The sequence below is a fragment of the Rhinolophus sinicus genome, chromosome 17, assembly GCF_057876585.1.
Source record: "Rhinolophus sinicus isolate RSI-liver-muscle chromosome 17, RSI-T2T, whole genome shotgun sequence".
Classification (NCBI taxonomy): domain Eukaryota; kingdom Metazoa; phylum Chordata; class Mammalia; order Chiroptera; family Rhinolophidae; genus Rhinolophus; species Rhinolophus sinicus.
In genome coordinates this window covers 26,359,216-26,376,534 of record NC_142517.1, presented here as the reverse complement: position 1 = coordinate 26,376,534, position 17,319 = coordinate 26,359,216, and the positions used below count along the sequence as shown (strand labels likewise).

The following is a 17,319-nucleotide window of genomic DNA, read 5'->3' as shown; positions in this document are numbered from 1 at the left end:
GCTTGCTAACTCTAAGCAATATCTTTGTACTTTCTCTTGACATAGAAATTCTTGTGGGACTTGTTTGATTTGCAGGAATGCTGCTGCATCCTTCCCTTGGGTTGGAAAACTGTCTCCATGTCTTTGGCAGATAAATATCAGCCACCTGGCCTTGACACCCAATCCTATCTCTACCGCTGGCATTGCCATTGTCAACAAATGGTTATGATTACACTATTCTGGTTCCATTCTGGTTGAAAAGAAAATAAGCCCCTGCAGGCTTGTCACGAACAATCGAAGCTTTGTGCTGAGGACGCTGATGGAAAGAGCTCAGGCTTTGAAGACAAACAGATCTGTATTTAAACCCCCACCCTGCCACCTCCCACCGTAGTAACCCCAGCGATTTTCTTAATTTCTCTGACAGTCAATTTCCTCATCGGTTAAAAGGGGATAACAACACCTAGTTTGCCCAAAGGTGAGGAAGATGAAAAGGAGATAATTAGACAAAAACCCAGTGTCTGGTGCTAAAGAGGCACTTGTCAAATGTCACCCTCTCACATCCCACCCTTTCTCCACTTAGATTACACTGCCACATTCATGCACAAGTGGGCACTAGATAATGTTTCTGTACAATACTTTAATCATCTGTTATTCATTCTAGTTTTGCCCCAAGTCCAAGAACCAAATACACAAATATATCTGGTTTAAATCCAACCATATGCCCAGTGCCTAGAACTGTTCATGAAACATTTAGACACTCAGAAAGCATTTGACGGATGACGAAAAGGAAGCAAAAGCCCCAGGACACCCAAAGTTGCTTAGAAACATGGCGTGTCTGCTCATGCTGGCTCTCAGTAGCAGTCTACATCAGCCTGTAGTTCTTACCATCAAAGACCTTCCTTAATCTTCATTCCCTATCCACCTTCTTCCCTACAGATAGTAGAAATTTCTATGATTGCATCAACAACCAAGCAGAGCCTCTGATTTCTGTCAAATAGCCAGAATTATCATCCTGAGTTATCCAAGCTCCAGCCTAAAATAAATAAAATTTTATTTCATTGCCTTACTGGCTAACCTAAGACACTCAAAATAATCATTAGACCCCAGTGGTACTTCTGAGGACCTCTAAAGAACAGGAGATTCCAAATTTATAGCCACCCACTATATGCAAAGGCTTTTCCAGAACCAGAAGCGAAATCTCAAAATGTGTTAAGTTGAACCATAGGAAATTGTCATTTTTGTAGGTCAAAATGGTCAAATGTCAGCATTTTTATGTAGTTCAATCTAGTACCTCACTGAGCATCAGCAAACACACCATAAGTGTTTTGCTCACACAAAGAAGGAATGCAATCGTGTCACTTCTCTTTTTGAAAAATCTTCCGTGGACACCCATTCCATAGAAAGCCCTTGGCCAGCACTACAGACCATTCTCACCTCCACACGGCCTCTCTCTGGATTCCCCTCTTCCCTCTGCCTTGGTGGCCTGTGCTGCCATCTCCGTGGCTAGTCCTTGAGCATAAGCACACCATGTACCCTCTCACCCCAGGGCCAGTGGTCAAGCTGCTGCGTCTATGTGGAATGCCTTTTCTGTCTCTGCTGGTTTGCAAATACATGGAGAGCAAGGAGAGATCAAAGAAAGAGGCAGACTCGTAGGTGGCAGTTTTAATAAGCAAGAGAAGTTACATACGAGACTTGTCTTGGGCAGCTGTAATACGAGTATATCTCTGCACCCACCCACTAGAATCTTAAAAGTTTATATAGAGGACTTAACTAGGTTCAGTTACGTACAGAGTCCAGATGGTCTAAACAACATATTATTCTCTCAAGGCTGCAGCCTTGAAAAAGCTCCTAGTGTGGGAGTGGTGGGCGGAACCTACATTCTAAGGACAGAGGAAGGAGTGAGAAGCCTCTGATCGCCACCGTCCAGATCACAGGTCAAGGGTGGTCATATCCTCTCAGTGGTCCCCCCAACAGTTTCCACCACTTGTCATATACGTGCTGGTCTTTCAAGATGCAACTGAACAGATAGTATCGCTTATAAACGTTTCCCAGTTTCTTCCCACCAACCCCCACACCCCATCAGAATTTACCTGTGTCACCTCAGTGCTCCCATGACCTCTGCCTGACCTCTACTTTAGCACTTAATATAACATGTCTGTGTTATGTGGACATTGAGGTTTAGCTTCCAACAGACTTTAAGCCTCATCAAAGAAGAAACTCAGGTTATTCATCTTATGTTTCTTATACTGAACACAGTAGCTGGCATATCGCCGGTGATCATTAAATGTTGATTGAATTGAGTAGCTGTGTGGGCCACAGACCAGCTTTCCAGGACTATGCCTTGCTCAGTATCAAGGTCAAGGACATAGGTTTTGTTTAACCACCATCTCTGCCAATTAATATTTGAGCTACATTTTGCAAGTTACCTAACTTCTTTAGCCTCCCTTTTGTCATCTCAAAGCCAGGCTAATAGCCCCTATGTCAGACTTGTTATAAAGATAAAATGAAATAATATGCTTATTGTAGTGCCCGTAATAGACTGGAGGAAGTGTGCAGAAATGAGAACAAGTATGACTTCATTACTCTCACAATAATTATGATTGCCTCTTAAACAATTAACTGATGGATTTAAATTTATGGATTTAAAGAAAGAGTAGTGCCAGAGACAGAGGGATAAACATTCTCAAAGAAGCCTTTACACCCTGAAAGACTGGATATTATGATCCCGCTAATGGTGGGTCACAGCCTGATGTGTTTGGTACAGATATCCCAACCCCACACTCCCCAGGTGACAAGAATAAAATTTTTCAGGCTTTATTTCTCACATTCAGTGGGATGATATGAGTGAATCTGAGCTTTTGAGAAATTAGAGTTTGGCTTCAATGAAGCAAGCTGTGAGTGCTTATTAAATCATTCCATCCTGCTGCCATTCTCAAATCCAGCAGGTTCCCCGAGTCTCGTCAGCCTTGCGGTTGGGCCCAGAATCCTTTAGCTGGATGTCATGCCCATCGCTGCAGCAGGCAGCCACCAGCTTTCAACTGACAAAATCTCTCCATCTTCCAACAATGGGGGCAATGACGGGAAGTATGGGAACTTTGATTTTTAATTAGGCTTCCATTTTTTTATCTTGGGTGGGAACTGGTAAGGGGTGTGGGTTATTATGTCTTACCAGATTCCCCCAAAACAAAGGTGAATGACACCGATGACAAGAATTGACCCCCAACAAGCCCCGGCGTGCAAGGGAGGAAGTGGACCATCTCCCGTTTCCCCCGGAAACAGTGCAGAGATGTGGGGGTGTAGCAGCCTTGGCAGGATCTTCCAACAGTTTAGACATGAATCTTCTGAAAGGTAAGGAGGCTAATAGGACTCTAAGCTATTTTATTTAAGCACTAAGAGAACATAAGCACAGGATTGCAGGAGGGGAACTCCCTCTCCCTTACCCCACACTCAATCCATCTCCAAATCCGACCGGTTTTAGTCGCTAAGTAGCTTTGAAAACTGACGATAGCCTTGCCCCACTAAATCCATTCTCCAATGCCAGTCAGATGTTTTGACTTTGAAACATCACGCTCCGTTTCTTAAGAGCCTTCCACGGCTCTCCGACTGCTCTACTGATACAGTCACAACGCTATGCTCTCTGCAAAGCCCCGTGGTCTAGCCCTTGTCTACCTCTGCAGGGTACCTCCCATCACCTTCCCTCTTGCCCTCTCCATGAAACACACTCTTTCAGAGCCTTGCCCCACCCCCAAATTCCCTCCCTCCATCCCAGGCCTGCACCCCTACTGTTCCCCCAGGCTGGAGTACTCACCTTCTTTCTTGGCTCTCTCTTCAGACATCAGCCCAATCATTGCTTCCAGGCCCTCCCTGATTAGGTCAAGGGATTTGCAATAAATTCTATGAGTAACAGGTACCATCCTTTGCCACCTGGTGGTGGGAACAAATTTACAATCGTTTTGTCTTATTCTGTTGCCCACTGTATCTCCCAACTAGTGAGTTAGTCAATGTCTGTACCACTATAGCTATCTCTGAAGATTAGCCTCGTGCGTGAAGATAGTAGGGGCTTCATAATTAACTGTTGATGGTTGAATAATTGAAGGAGAAACAGATTTGTATATTTTATTCATTAAAAAAAATCTACCATCCCATCTTTCATTTTCAAGTCTTTCAGAGGGGTCAGTAAAATGAAACCATCCCTGGAAAAGAGAACACTTTCCTCTGCTCACACTTGAGTGGTCCAGGTGAAGAATGCAGCTGCCTCTTCCACGGCACGGCAGTGGCCTCTGTTCTTTGTATCACTCCCTTTCCTATATCCACAGGGATAAGTTACCACCAGAGTTTGAAACCAGGAAGATATCTCAAGAACTAACATGGTTGGGGATGGTGACATTCCCTTAGATGGTTCCTTTCACCACCAAAAGAAGCCCCCACCAGTGTTGCTGGATCTCTGGAATCCGCAGGACAAAGCAGACACCTGCAGCAGCAGCTCTGTTTGGCCTCATTTCCCTCCCTGTTTTAATCTGAGAGCCCAGCCTGTCCCTCTGATTCCAGCCCGGCCCCTCCTCGGAGCATCTTCCTGTGAACATCTCTTGCTGAGTCTTCTCCGTCTCCACTGCTACTCCACTGGGCAGCCTGCCATGTGCTTGGACACCATCTGGGATTGTCACACAGATACAAACGTATCCCTGAGTTTCCTGGAGTCATTCATTTCCTTTGAGTAATTACTGCAGCATTATGAGAAGCATCGAGGTAAGCAAGTTTGTTGGCCATGGGTAAGTAAACTAACTTATTTTTCTATTACTGAGTCATCTATTTTGATCTTCATGGGGGCATAACACGATAGCAAAGAGAAACTGCCCTCTGACTGCCTTTTCCACAACAGTGCTGAAGGGATCACCCAGTATGTGTACATTAGCGTAGCGTCTGAGGTTATGAAGCTGAGGGAGTGATTTCAGAATTGAGCCAACTGTATTAGGCCTGAAAGGCACCTTCTGATGCTATCCAGAAGAATCAATCACTGATTACCCAGAAATCCAACCCATTGCATTGACCATATGTCTAAAAATAATGCATATCTGCATCTTCCAACTATTAATCATTGCAGATAATTACTAAAAAAATCATAAAGCAATAATTTGCTGGAAAGCATCAGGCAGTAAACAAGCTTTGAAGACAATTTCTAATCAGCAATTCATTTTGTGATTCCTTTCCCCCTTCTCCCCTTTGATTTGTAGTCCTCAGAATAAAGTGTTAAAAAGTACAGTTTCAGATGCTGTAATTTGATTCTTTTTCCCGACTAATCTACATGTGCTTGGACACCATCTGGGATTGTCACACAGACACAAACATATCCCTGACTTTCCTGGAGTCATTCATTTCCTTTGAGTAATTACCACAGAATTATGAGAAGCATCGAGGTAAGCAAGTCTGTTGGCCATGGGTAAGTAAACAAACTTATTTTCCTCAGCACCCAGTGTACCCCCTCTCCTAACTGCCCACACTCACCGTGAGGACCATCTCAGATCTCCCTTTGTTTGACATCAAATACAGCCTGACAACTCAGATTTCATTACCATCGTTCACAGAGGATTTTTTCTTTTCTTTTTAAAAAAACTTTGAAATCTCAGCTTTGCAGTTGTTCAACCCTGCTTCCTGGGTAAAACCTTATGGAAAATCATAACTGAGGCACCCACCCACACATTCTCCACCTCATGTCCTCCAGGAGCAGGTAAACAAATAAAGGGAACTTGAAAATGGAAGGGAAGTTTCCAGAAGGGCAGCATATAACTAAGGGCGATTGAACAATAGTTCCCGATGATACAGGTACCTGCCTGGGGCCGGACCACAGCCCACTCACAGGGGCACTGTGGGGAGTAGAAAAAGCACAGGGTCTGGGATCAGGAGACATAGCTTTCAGTCTCAGCGCTGCCACTTACTCCTGGGATTTGGGGACGGTCTCTGGACTCCGTTTGGTAGTGGGTGGGGTGCCTGGCTATTGCTAGCAATGGTGCCTGTCACATAATGTGATCAATCACTGTGTTTCCTATGAGTGGATAAATAAGTGATGTGAGTGTCTTATAAATACTGAGCATTAGAGCCTCTTGTTTCTGAGTGCAAGCTGGAGAAACTACCTTCCTCTCCTCTAGCCCTCTGACCTCCAGAAAGCACACACAGAACCTGGACGGAATTGCCCAAATTTTCTGTATTACAAACGCAACCCCGCTCACTGCATAGGGGAAGGAGGAGACGGAGCATTACAATCCAGGACAGTAGGAGAACTGAAAATCAAATCTGTGAACGTTCAAATCTAGCCTGAATTCTGTTCTGGATCCCAAGCTCCAGACAAAATAAAAACGCACACAAAGTAAACTGGAGGAACAACTGACTTCATAGAGCAGGACCAAATTCTAAAAAACAGCAAAAGAAAGCAGAGGCATTACTGGTCAGCGAGCTGCCCTCCTGACCATCAAACCTCAGCTCGCGAGCGGGGACTCAGCGTGCCATTGCTTTCCGAGTCAATAATCCAATATGACCTGACAGTTGCTTAGTGAGCATTCGTGATGAGTTCAGACCATTGCAGATGTCCTGCGGGGGAAAGGGGAAATCGGCACAATCTCCTGATGATTTAGTCGTTTTAAAGAAATAACAGCAAGATAATGTTTTTAAGGTCTTTTTTCAAGAAAGTTTCTGTAACGTGGAATACAGAGTCCACTGGCGTGAAATTAATTCTATCATTTTCAGTCCTATCACCTGCTCTAAGCCTCAGCTTATCTTTCATTCTGCCATTCTTGAGTAAGATTTACTAGGAAATGAATGGCATGATGAAGTTGCTGGTTGTTTTTAACCTTGACAAGAGAATAAACTCTTTGAAGTGAATTTAGCAGGCTTGTTGACACACCGATAATGAGCATGTTTCTCGGTTCCCCACACAACACGCATCCTTATGCCTCCGTGTTGTTATAGAATTTTCCACAGCTTTTGTGTTCTATTTGCATATGTGACCTGGTATGGAATGTCTATCCACCCACATTCCAGAAAGCATCAGTGTCAGCATGAACTGAAAATATCAAAACTATAACATCTATCATTGATATGCAGGAAATATTTGTACAATCTTTCTCAAAGGGTCTGCTCTTATGCTAAAGTTTATTGATATAGATATTGGTTTATTAATTAGTATAAGCACTGACATATGCAGTAGCCCCTCAGTGTTTGCTCCATCATTCTGAATAAAACCTAAACAAGATATCCGTTAACATAAGCATGGTCTAGTTCCCTGCCACAGTACCTTTGCACATGCTATTTGCTCTGCCTAGAATGCCCATCTCAATCCAACTCCAATTCAACTTCTACATTCCTTCCAGAAGCCTTTCCTGGCTCATGCCTTTCTTTCTACCAAGCTAAACTATGTCTTCTCTGTGTACCATTAATACCATACACTTTGATTATGACACTTAATCACCTCTAAATGTAATTATAGATAAATTTACATCTCCACTTAACTGTTTCTTAAAATAAGGTTTAAAAAACATAGACTCTATTCCTCTTTGAGCACTGAATACGTGAGAAACAGTGGATGGTTATCCGTGGAAGCAGAGCGGGAAGAATACCTTCCTGTTGTGCATTGTGTTACTGTATATTCTTGAAAACTATACAGCTGAGCTAAGTGTGCCAGAGCGGATATTTCTTGTTAAGACTTACTAGTTGTCACTTCCAGTTGATATAAATAGTCAGGTTTCACTATAGAACCTTTGGCTTGCCTTGCATATACACGTATAGCACGTCCCTAAACAGTAAGAGTGCTAGCTAATTAGTGCCCATTGTGGTCACGGGGCAGGTGGTTAGGACGCAGGCTCCTCGGACAGCTGACTCACGCAGAATTAACATTTAGTTCTGTTTGCTCACAGCATGGGATTCAGCTCATCAGCAGCATGGGCAAAGCTTCTTGCCCTCCTTCTGAATACAAAGACCAATAACACACTCCGAGTACAACACAGGAACACCTCCTCCCTCTCTGAGCTGTCAGGGATGTTCTTAACCAAGCATGTTACGGACGCAGAAGGGGCATTCGGAAATTTAAAAGCTCTTAATGAACGTGCTTTCTGCTCCCCACACCCGCCCCACTCGTAGTCTCTCAAGATGTTATTTTTAACTCCACACTGCTACAGCTGCATTTCAGAGAAAGCCAAGCTGCGAGAGGCACAGCCCCGTTCACAGGAGGAGAAGCAAAGCTGCGGAAAAAGAGAGGAGTTCGCAGCACTGCGCAGAGAACAGAACTATTACAAAGGTCAACTAGGACCAGAGGCAGCCCTGAGGAATGGGAAATCATGATGCTCAACCCACTTCCCAAGCTTGGGGGCCAGAAGTGGACACTCCCAGGCTTGACAAAGAACTAGACAAGGATTCAGGAAGTCGGGTCTAAGGATACTGGATGTTGTGTCAACTGGTATTAGATACAAATCTTAGAGGCCACTGTATGTTCTAACCAAAACGAAACCTCCACAGCAAAGTTCACTATCCCTCTTCGCTTGGATGTACAACTCTTGATCTGTGTTCTTTTAGAAACTTGGAACTAAAGGAGCAATTTTCAAGGCCAAAAGAAGCCAACAAGTTTTGGCGTTTCTTTATCAGTTTTAACCTTCTTTCACCCAAATAAAGTTGCTTGATTTGTTCTCGTTCTCTTCTTACTAAGTAGACATGGTTCGGATTGTCAAACTTTCCTAAAGTTAGCCTGGGGTTGTGGGATGGGAAGACTTGCTTGAATAAAACTAAGAGGGCCCTCCAAGCATTTTCCTTCCATGGTTTGTCTTTTCAGTCATTTTCACATTGGCTCAGCTAACACGGGCTCTATTTTTCCAGTCTTAAAAGATAGTGTTTCACGTGGCAGCATCAAAATGCATTAGGTTTATATTGTCCATGTTTAATTTTTTTTTTTAATTTCTGAAATAAATATGTATCACTTGAGGTCCCAACAGAAAACAGATGGCACACTCAAATTAGTCAATTCAAACTAGGTGTATTTGCGCAGGTGTAGAAGAATCCTAAGGGACGCTGTAGTAAGCCAGCGTGAGCAGCAGCAGAGAGAAGGGAGTGGTTGCCAGAATCGAGTTGGAGAGAGTCATGTAGAGAAGGCTGTCATGAGTTCACTGCTAAGGACTTACAATCTTTGGTCAGGGGCTACTGTCAGCCTAAGGACAAGAAAAGAGTCAATACCCCAACCTCACTTTCCTCCTGTGTTGCTGGGGCTTCCCATTGGTCAAACCAGATGGTAAGGGCCCCCCAGTAAGCCATGAAGGTCACCTCCTGAGGCAGAGAGCAGGTTGGAAAAGTGGAGAGAGTGGATCTGAAGAATCAAACAGAAGATAACTGATACAAAAGAGAAGCTTTATTTAAAAAAATAAAATTTAATATTTCTATCACTTAAAACATTTATAAATTTATTGTTTAAACTTCTTAATTCCCAGTCCCTTCTAGAGACATGTCAGGTCCTACAAGCTTCTTTTAATATGCTCCTTGAGAATTCAATGAACAACAAAAATTCTTGAAGATTTTCCTTGTGTGTGTCTTTTGTTTTTATTACACTTTTTCTACCCTTTTGCCAAGAAATAAGACATAAAAGGATTGACATCTAAAAATATCAAAGCAAAGCTTTGCTCTGATCAGAGGGAAGCAACCATCACAAAATAAAGACACATGCAAAAATGTTCCAGAAGTTAAAAAGGGATTAACAAACTCCCCCAATGGGCTGGGTGACATTTTACCTGGTTCTTGAAGGAGGAATAGGGTAATATGGTATGGGGTAATGCACTGAAGGGGAAAGTGAACCTGGAAATAAAACAACATGTGCAAATGCACCGAGGCATGAAAGATTATGGTTGTAATAGGAGCAACAGGACATTCAATGTGGCTGGATCACAGGGCCTGGGGACAGTTCCAGCTGGAAAGATGTTTGGAACCACTTTATGTGATGGTAAGGATTCTGGGACTTATCCTCATAGGCATTAAGCATTTAGCCAGGGAAATGACAGGTCAGATCCATATGTTAGAAAGACAATGTAGTACAAGCTGTATACGGGGTGGGATATAGGCTATATTCAAGGGGAGCCAAGTCTAAAAGTTAAGAGAGCTGTTCAGGGGCCATTAAATTGAGAAGCAAGAGATGGTATCTAAGGGAAGAGGAAGGAGAGGGTAGTTGGAGACGAAGGCAGGTGTTACAATCAATTGGACTTGATGATCAATTGGACTTGACAACAAATGTATAAGGGGAAAGAAAATGTGGATGACTCTGAGTTTACCTGGGTACTGACAGGATGTTTTATCCCATTCCAAGTGTTCTTATTATTAACTCCCATATATTTCATGTGAATTCATTTTTATATTTCTTAACACCATCAACTTCTATTACAGTTAAAGATTTCAGCGTTTTAATCTACACAGGCAAAGCAAAGTGAAGAAGTGGAATAACTGCAGGTGAAATTCAATCCACAAAATACCTTGGCTAAAATGAAAATAACCAAAAATTCATACCAAGGTCAATTTAAAAAATTTCTTTAAATTATCTGAGTAATTGAATAATGAATGCAAATATAAGCTTAATATAACTCAATCTACAAAAATTAAGCTAAAGAAATCAGCCTTAGAATTTTGTCTTCTTCGAAAATGTTCTTTCTAAGAATCCCTTCTCTACCCCAGAGTTGGCAAAGAGAAGAACAAAAAGTCTTTTTTTTATTATCTTTTCAGGTGATTTACAAAAATCATTAAATGTGTCATTACCAATTGCTTGGGCATATAAGAAACATGTAATTTGGTTTGTACCTACTGGTTATTTCACTGAAATGTTTTCTCTTTTGTCTGTCTATCACAGTTGAAAAACATAAAAAAATCAATTGACATGTGTTTCAAGGTTATCAATCTAGCATGCCCTCATTTCTACTAAATGGGTAAGAGTAGAGAATTTATGTCAATTCTAGACAGAGGGGAGTGTGTTTTCCTTATGCCAGTTACTTTGAGAATATCTGTAAGATACAACACATGCAAGGGCAGATTTCAAAAAGAATTTACCAAACCCCAAGTCATGAATTAAAAAGCAACTGCCCACCTGGAAAGTAAATGGGTGGAATCCTGAGCCAAACTTCTACAGTGGCGGGTGCTAGGAAAAAGGAAAGGCCATGCAGCTGTCATTAGGAGGGCAAATTTCAGTCCTGCACTACCTGGGAGTAGGTGGTTCCTAATGACACAGTAAATGTGAAGGTGGGAAAGAGGACGATGCTCCGCGAACTAATGAATGCAACAATAATCATAAAAAATAAACTTGTTTGGACTTTATAGTTGAACCCAACAACAGTGGCTGTGCCACTGACATCTTGGTTTCTGCTGTAAATTCTTCCTTTCACCATTTGCCCAGACCTGGCATATTGGAGAAAGACCCACATAAGCTCAGTTTGGACCTATCTGCAATCCCAACAGTGAGTGAAAAAAGAGTCCCCTGAGAAGAAATCAATTACTAAATATATGAGGAACCACAGAGGTTTAAAAGAAGAGGATCTGAAGAATCAAAGCAAATGTTTTGCTATGGAAGAGACATACTTAAAAGACAGAGCATAAACTTGAAAAATCTTTCATGTATAATTTCAGTAAGATTTTAAAAGGCATTGTAGTTACTAAAAAGACTCCTAATTAGAAAAAAGTACTTTCAGATAAAAACTAAAATTGCTGAAATTAAGAATATATCATTGGCCACAAATTCGGTCCAAATTTTGACAATCTATTATTGTAATTCATAATATATATAAATACAATAAGTAAAACGTGTTATTAGTTCTTCAGAAAGGTTTTTCAGAATTCAACATTCATTTCTAAGTTTTGAAGAAACTTATATACACATATGTATATACAGAGGATGCCCAAAAAATGTATACTCATTTTAAGAAAGAAAAAAACTGTATTAAAATTGTAATACTCAATATATACCAATAACAAAAGATGAATACAAGTCATATGTATACATTTTTTGGCACTGCCGTATATCGTTATTTCTACTTTATAAATACATAAATAACAATATATAAATAGCAACATACATAATATATAAACACTATCTATGCCAAAAAATTATTTACATTGTAAAAAAGACTTAAATACTAAAGATATCTCCATGAAACAAAAAGTAAGATAAAGATAATCTTCACTAACACTGTTATTTATTATTATTCTGAAAGTCCTAACTGAGGTAGCATGACCAGGAAAAAAGAATATTCGAAAGGAGGAGACAAAATTATAACACTTTTCAGGTGATACAATTGCTATGAGAATTAATAAGTGAAAAAGCAACCTAGGAGTTCCAGTTTCTGCTGCGGCATGGAAGTCATCGCTCCATCCTAACAAGAAGTAAAACGCTGAACAACGGAACATCGACAACTCCTTGTAGCTGCCTCAGAGAATGGAGGTCACAGGGCAAACTGCTGCCCCAAATTTGGAGCAACAGACAGGTTATACAGAGAATCACATCTTATTGGAGCACAAACCCAAGAATAGAAACCTCCATGGGAACCAATGCTGGGGTAGGAAAACCTAAATTGTAATTAATAAAATGCTGGAGGCTCAATGTGGACAACTCTGAGAATTTAAAACTCAGGGGAAGAGGCCACTGTGATGAGCGCATCCATATTTTTGTTAATTTTACCTCCAGGAGCTCTCCACAACTCTCACAGTGGAAATCAGAGAAAAATCCCCTCCAGTCAGGGGAAGAGAGAAGTAACCATTGTGAAATATGCCAGAGCATTTTGTTCAAGGAGGTCTGCCCTTGAAAGTAACTATTTTACCAGAGACTAACCTACTTGGGGTTTTATTAGAGCATAACTGACCTGGAGGAAGAAAAATACCCAACTCCAGCTTCTTCCAGACCCCGGAAAGGTAAAGAAAGTCTTTCAGCATATAAACAATAGCAAAGGAAACCTAGTTCCACACAAAAGAATAACAAGCATCAGAAACAACTACATATGTAGTTTATAGGTAAATATAAAGATTTTTTTCTTAGTATTTATCTTTTTTAAAGATAATTAACTGGTTAAAATAAAAATAATAGCAATGTATTACGAGTTTTACAATATATGTAGAAGTAAAGTGTCTGAGAACAACTGTACAAAGGCTGGGAAGTGAGGAATAAGCATACTTTGTAAGGTGCTTGCACTATATGTGAAGTGGTATATAAAGAATTGAAGGTTGACTATAATAAATATATATACTAAAAACCCTGAAGCCACAACTAAAATAGCAAAGAGTTATAGCTAATAAACCGAAAAAGGAGAAAAATTGGAATCATAAAAGATGCTCAATCCAAAAAGAAGTAAAAAGGAACATAGAACACATGAGACAAATAGAAAACAAATACAGCGATGATACATTTAAATCCAACCATATTAGTAATCGCATTAAATGCAATTTGGTTTAAAGAACTCAACTTAAAAGTGCAGGGATTGTCAAATTGGACTAAAAAGCAAGATCTCAATTGTGTGCTGCTTACAAGATATTTGGTTAAACTTTAAAAATACAAATAAGTCACAACTAAAAGAATTGGAAAAGATATACTATCATAATGCTAAAGACAGCTGGACTGGCTATATTAATATGAGGCAAAATAGATTTCAAAGCAAAAAAATATTACTCAGTTCGTAGAAGCTCATTTCATATTGAACAATGGATCAATTCATCATAAGACATAAAAAACCTAAATATTTATAAAACAAATCTTAAAAATGCATGAAGCAAAAACAGATAGACTTATAAAGAAAAATAGAAAAATCCACAATTGCTGTTGGAGAATTTAATACCTCTCTTTTATAATTGATGAAACAAAGAGATAGAAAATTTGTTATGATATAGACTTGAGTAATATTAATGACCAACTTGTCATACTTGACATTTACAGAAAATTCTACCTAAGAAAAGCAGAACGCACATTCTTTTCAAGTGTTTTAGGAAGATTTACCAATAAACATCATATTCTGGACTATAAAAAATAGCCCCAACAGATTGTAAATTGGTGTAGTCACTATCCAAAACAGTGTGGAGTTTCCTCAAAAAGTTAAAAGTACAACTACCGTATCACCCAGCAATTCTACTCCTCAGTATTTATCTGAAGAAATCCAAAACACTAATTAGAAAAGACATACGCACCCCTATGTTCATTGCAGTGTGATTTACACTAGCCAAGATATGGAAGCAACCTAAGTGTCCATCAATAGATGAATGGATAAAGAAGAGGTAATACATATATCTATATAATGGAATATCACGCAGCCATAAAAAAGAATGAAATCTTACCATTTGTGACAACATGGATGGACCTAGAGGGTAATATGCTAAGTGAAATAAGTCAGGCAGAGAAAAACAAATACCATACGATTGTACTTACATGTGGAACCTAAAAAACAAAATAAGTGAACAAACAAAACAGAAACAAACTCATGCAGAGAACATTTTGGTGGTTCCCAGAAGGGAAAGTGGTGGGAGAATGGGTGAAAAAGGTGAAGGGATTAAGATGTACAAATTGGTAGTTAGGAAATAGTCATGGGGATGAAAAGTACAGCATAGGGAATATAGTCGATAATATTGTAATAACTATGTATGGTGTCAGATGGGTGCTAGACTTACAGGGGTGAAGACTTCCTAAGTTATATAAATGTCTATTCACTATGGTGTACACCTAAAATTAATATAATATTGTAGGTCAACTGTACTTGAAAAAAAATTTTTTTAATTTTTAAAAAATAATTTCAAAAAATTCCAGTAGTTTTAGAAATTCAAATTATATAATATATGTTCTTTAATTCCACTTGAATTAAATTAGAAATTAATAACAGGAAGGTTTCTAGAAAATCCTCAAATCCTTATATAAGAATTCTAATGACGACTTGAAATTATCCAAATACCCATCAAAACATGACCATATAAACAAATTGCAATATATCCATGCAAAGGAGCACTATTCAGCAATAAAAAGAATAAACTTGTGTTACACACAACAACATAGATGAATCTCAAAATAATTTTGCTGAGTCAAAGAAGCCAGACCAAAAAAATAGAGTATACACAGTATGATTCTATTTACATAAAGTTTTAGAAATTTCAAACTAAAGTGACAGAAAGCGGATCAATGGTTGTTTGGGGATAAAGAAGGGAGACATGAGGGAAATTCCAAAGGAATGAAGCTGTAACTGTAAAACTTCAGGTATTAGCCTGCTATAGATGAAGACATGTGTAAAGTCAGAATGTTTTTCCTTCACAACAAATTCAGTGCCTGGCTGGGGAGGCTGGCCTTCCCCAGTACCTGGGATTATGACTTTGGCTCTCTTTGTTCATGGAGACAGCATTAAAGGAGGCAGGGGAAACACATGCAAATCAGGAGGAACAAAAAATGCAAAAAATGTGGCCAAAGCTAGTAGTTCTTCATTAGGTGTATATCTGTGGGACAAATACGTTTTTTAAAAGTCGTTTTTTAATCATATCCCTTAAACCACAATAATGATAAGAGTCTGGGCACATTTTGTAAACCTGACTGAGACCTTTTTCCACTTATTATCATTGTGTTATATGTCTCTAAATTGGATTCATACGAAACAGGGGTTTACATATAGGTTTTCCTGATAGGAGCAGCCAGTTTGAAGAACAAAAGAAGACAGAGCATCTAATCATGCTCCATCCAAGGAAGCATTTCTATGCAATAATTTTCAAATGAAACTCAAGCCCCAGTGCAGGAAGAGGACCGCTGGTCTGTAAAGCAAACTGAGCCTGAGATGGAAGTTCAGTTTCTCTGCAAGGATTGAAGGACTAGGTTCCCTGACGATAGATCACAAAATCAGAAGGTGCTGACACTTGGAAACCACGGAAGTCCTACAAGGCTGCCGTGGGACAGGGCACAGCCTCACTTGACCGGCTGTTGTCGTGAGGGCTTTTCTGCATGTTCTTGATCTGATGCGCTGAGGCGCCTCCTCGGCCATCTTCCCAGTTGGTATTTATTTCTACAAGTGAATCCGTCTCTTCTTCAAATCTCTAGCAAGCGCAGAAATCTACAAGTTATGAGCCTCTGCTCCTGCATGTTTGAGGAGGCATGCCTTTATATCACCTTTCTACATGTGTTTTAATGATTAAAAACCCTTTTTGACGTGCTTTCCTACTTCCTAGGCATCGCCTTGTGCGGTGCTACCCAACCCTCTGACATCAGTAGGGCCGGTGTTATTGTCCCATTTTGCAGATGATAAAGCAGACTTGGCTAGGGATGGGGGTGGGGCATTAACGGTCTGCCCTAAGTCTCAACAACAAGCTGGCAGATACCCAGTTGTTCAAGAAATAACAGCTATTTACTCTCTGTAACTTGTGTTTGTATTTTATAAGTAACTGACTATATTTAGAAATGGACAAAATTGGTTCTTTTTTCTACTTTTTGAAGCTTATGTTTTTGTGTGCCATGAGGAACGCATCAACTTCTATAAATAAAGAATAATGTTATATGTAGAGCTAAGCTTTTTAGGTTTAACACAGAAAGAAAACAACATAATCTATGGGTTCTAGTGAAGAAGGGACAGGGTGGCAGTTGGAAGTAGTCTGCAGCTATATCAGGGAAGGATGGGCCCCAGGGGAGGAGGCAGGAGGAAGAGGGACTTTCAAATACTCTAGAAATGGCCCAGGAGAACCAGCAACAGTCAAGCAGAGAAGGTGAAGCTGTCAACTCCATGGACCACCCCAGGACTAAGCTTTTGTTTAATGAATCAACACAACTCAGATACTAATTGTAGTTGAACTTCTTTAGTATACTCATATTTGTACGGATTTTCCTGAAATACATAACATTTTTAAATTATTGTTTTTTTTCTTAATTTTGTTTTTATTGGGGAATATTGGGGAACAGTGTTTCTCCAGGGCCCATCAGCTCCAAGTCATTGTCCTTCAATCTAGTTGTGGAGGGCGCAGCTCAGCTCCAAGTCCAGTCACCGTTTTCAATCTTTAGTTGTGGGGAGCAGAGCCCACCATCCCATGCAGGAATTGAACCGGCAATCTTGTTGAAAGTTTGCGCTCTAACCAACTGAGCCAACCGGCCACCCCTTAATTGTTTTAATAATTTCTTTTGGTTTAATATTCGGTCAAACCCTATGTCTATCAAAAGACTCCTTCAATCCAGCATTGTTATCAGACTGAGGGAGACATTTGATTGGCGATTTATTTTGTGAAGGAACATGACTGGGCTCCCCTACCCTCCGTCCCAACAAAGTGACCTTAGCATATGTCCATTAGTCCACTCAGGGTCCTATACTGTCTGTACATTTTGGAGACAGATGTTCCCCAACT

The 17,319-nt window shown here is 40.1% G+C and overlaps 1 protein-coding gene across 2 annotated transcripts in view; it reads right to left on the bottom strand.

Moving 5' to 3' along the window:
• The window catches only part of KCNAB1 (potassium voltage-gated channel subfamily A regulatory beta subunit 1), a 367,955-nt gene that overhangs the window by 281,758 nt on the left and 68,878 nt on the right, over positions 1-17,319 (bottom strand). The window lies entirely within an intron of this gene.